Source organism: Bidens hawaiensis, unplaced genomic scaffold (genome assembly GCF_021521415.1).
Source record: "Bidens hawaiensis isolate Kalapana, Puna unplaced genomic scaffold, B.hawaiensis_p1.1 tig00038440_1, whole genome shotgun sequence".
Taxonomy (NCBI): Eukaryota; Viridiplantae; Streptophyta; class Magnoliopsida; order Asterales; family Asteraceae; genus Bidens; species Bidens hawaiensis.
The window spans coordinates 1-3,726 of record NW_027496738.1 but is presented as its reverse complement, the minus strand read 5'-3'; the positions used below and the strand labels follow the sequence as shown (position 1 = coordinate 3,726).

General features: G+C 38.8%; 1 pseudogene; it reads left to right on the top strand.

Annotated features, from left to right (window-relative positions):
* Positions 1–2,602: 2,602 nt before the first annotated feature.
* On the top strand, positions 2,603–3,303 carry LOC143590301 (protein SRC2-like; annotated as a pseudogene).
* The last annotated feature ends 423 nt before the right edge of the window (positions 3,304–3,726 follow it).

The window sequence follows — 3,726 nt, the reverse complement described above, 5'->3', positions numbered from 1 at the left end:
GTTATTGTACACGGGAATGCTAGCATCCCATGCTTTTATCCATTATAACCGGCCCAATGTGCTCCAAATACATGTCCTCGAGCCCAAACATACATAAATGAACCAGAAGCTATCTAAGTACAACATAAAATAATACAAAACACTAAATCACAAAACATGGCCTAACACTGGATTTTTAGTTTATAACTTCCATATATGAATTTACCTTAGGTTTTGATGAGACTAATTTTTTTGTTTGGGTTGGCTACGCTATCTACGAAAGTATAAAAACTGTGTGTCAGCCTTGGATTTAAATCCAAAGTTGCAGTTGCCAAACCTTTATTTATTTACTCAAATAACAAAACCCAAAAAGAACTTCTGTGGTATTCTCTGGTATGTTGCAAATGGTGGTGGTCTGCTTACAGGTTCAAATTTGAAACACTTTCAAATAAAAAATAAATAAAATCTAAGCATAAATTACCTAAAGTTCATAGTTGGCAATTGCACGTTATGGCTACACAGCTTCCTGACGATGAGCTTGCTTCATTGTTTTCTACTTTGTACACTCGTAATGAAGATCAAACAATTAATTGTCACATATATTTGTATGGATTTAAGAAGGATTAAACAAACACAAGCTTACATATTCTAAAACAACATGCTATGAACTGAGTACCCTTTCAATTAGAATCAAAAAACCTCATTACACTATAAACAACTAAAAAGACATCACCACATGTAGTAATAAGAGAAGAGTAATTCTAAACACCAGGTATCTAACCAATTGACATAGAAACAAACAGAGTGACGAAATTAGGGTGGGTTTCGTACCTTGTTAAAACAGAGTGACACATGTAGTGTAAGTTTTAGCGGCGGTGGTGGATCTTTGAGCCTCAACCCTCAGCAGTAATAACTTTCAACAGTTGTATCAGACGCAGACGAATGTGGTGGAGGTATGCGTGTTGTCAACGGGTTTACAATTAATTGGGAAGGGAAGGTAGCGTGCACGCTTGAAATCGATGGTACCCAGGTCTCCCAAGAAGGAAGCTCAAAGACGATGAGGGTGATGGAGATAGGGTTTACAGGGTGTGGGTTGGAGGGGCAACATTCACAAACATGCAAGTATTCGATGCAAAAATGTCCCTTATCATGATGATTCACTTATCATGTACTGCAAGTGGCGCCCACAACTAGTCTTGGGCTATTCAGCGTCAGAATGGAGATCTCACCTATATGCATTACAATGAAATACATGCGCTGCCCATCTTGATATGAACTTCTTTGTAAGGGGTAGCGGGTGATGGTGTTGGTGAGTGACGGCTTGAAGGTTGGTTCAAGACGCACCTACACAAGCAAGCAAAAGATGGCTTCCCCAACTTCAAGCTCAACATGGGGAAGACATACAAGGATCCAACTGAACTTGATCCTACAACGGGCAAAAGAAGGAAGATCCGGAAATACAAGAGTAACTTTTGCGCCCGACACACTTTGAGACTTCACTTCTTGGCATTTTGCCAGGGAAACTGTTGATGCAATCGTCTACTGCAAGCAGCTGCAATCCTATCATTTCTTTGACGAACATGCGTTGATGTTGTTCAGTGAGGCAGACATCATGAAGCTGCACAAGTCTCCTCTACACACGCTTGAAGACCCATCTTGGGGAAACATTGATCAAATAGTTGAGAAGTTCAACAAGTTTATTCAATATCTTGCTTCGAGTACGAGACGGATTAGACACGAAAGCAACTTACAATACTAAAGACTAGAGGGAGATTGTAGAGCCCATTTTATATGTATAAGTCTTTCGTATTTGTTAGCTTTATCATCGATGTATTGTACGTGCTTTCGTTTAGTCTTTTGTATGTTTGGGCCCGAGACCTTTGTAAATAAAGCCCATTGAGCTATGATGAATAGAAATCTTGTAGCTCATGCTTGTACTATACCTAGTACAAGCATGGGCATACACATAGAAGCTTTTGAAAAACCATTTCACCAACTCCCACTTTCTCTCAACCTTATTTTCTTTCTTACCAAAAATAGCAAATAAACGAACACTACAAGATCGAGACCTTTGTAGGTTGTAAGTCATTTATGCTAAGCTTAAATTAATCTCATAACTAATTGTGAGATCCATTATAAGTACCAACAGTAATAAACCTTTGAATTTTTAAAGTAGATTTGTAGGTGTATGTAAGTGTTGATTCATTACAATTCAATAAGCAATAAGGAATGAATTATGACGGTGTTATGATTTAATTACAAATCAATAATAATTATTGATTCGCTTTTTATAGAAGAAATTACCCGATATAAAAAAGAAGGAAATTACAATCAATTGTTCTTTTTCCTTATTTGATGACAATCAATTTCACGCAACGTTGGAATAATAAAATTTAAACATTCAGATTATTATAAAAACTTGTTATAATATAAAATTCTGATAATAATTCAGATATTTATACTTTAAAATAACTCATTCAGATAACTTTTTTAAAACTTTTGATAATTAATTACGTGGGTTACAAGAATAGTCTAAATAAGTGAAACAAACCCTAGAGTCGCTTATTTCACTATAAATATAAATCCTCACCAAAATCAATTCACCAAGATCCCAAATTCAATCATGGAGTACCGAAGTTTAAGCCTCACTCTCCTCTCTGCAAAAGGCCTCAAGAAATCAAGATTCATTAGCAAAATGCACGTCTACGCCGTCGTTTTCATCTCCGGAACCATCAGCAAATATCAAAAGCAAATAATTAGCATGGACAAACACGATGATTCCAACCCCATATGAAACTTTCTCATGAAGTTTCTTATCGATGAAGTCTCGGGTGTGACGCTGGTTGTGAAAATAAAGGCGGAGGGGATGTTCGGCGGGAAGAATTTAGGAGAGGTTCATGTTCCGGTTAAGGAGCTTCTTGAAGGAGTCAAGGGTAACAGGATGGAGGTTCAGACAGTTAATTATCAAGTTACAAGGTCGTCTGGTAAACCGAAAGGGGTTTTAAGTTTCATGTATGAGTTTGGGGAGAAGTCTGCATATTCTCCCCATGGGATGGGGGTGGCTTCCGGGTATCTAACAACGTCGTATGGAGAGCAACCGGCTGGATATGGTTACCCGAACCAACACGCAGGGCACGTTTATTATCCACCACCACCACGGCCGGATGTATCACCTCACAGATGCTCTAGTATGGGGTTTGGGTTCGGAAATTCTAGTATGGGTTTTGGGTTTGGAAGTGGCAGGTTTGCTTGGGGGAGCACTCGGTTGGGTTGTTGATAGGTGATTTGATGTCTGGCGGTGGCCGCGATGGTGTTGGTGTTTGAGTTTGATTTTAGGATTTTGTTGCGGTTATGAATTTTCGGTTTTAGTAGAATATGAAAATTAAGGGGGTGTTAGTTTTTCATTAAAAGCACTTCCCCACCTCTTTTGTCTGCGCCGCACAGACCACGTGCAGACGTTGTGCTCTGAAGTGTGTTTTTTTAGAAGACATTTTTAAAAAGGTATGTGCGTCCTCTTCTCCTAGAAGTATTGTACATATCACTTCTCACATCTTCTCCTCCTCGTCTTCTTTTTTCCTTCATCAGACAACACTTCACTCCAACCCTAACCTTCTTCTCCTCTTCAACCCAATGGCGAAGGATATTGAGGGCCAGGGGGTGGCCCCGGCCCCTGTTTTTTCGCGCAACAGTTTAAATTTAGCCGTTTTTCATCCAAAATTTTTTATATGTAGTGTAATTTTACCTGTT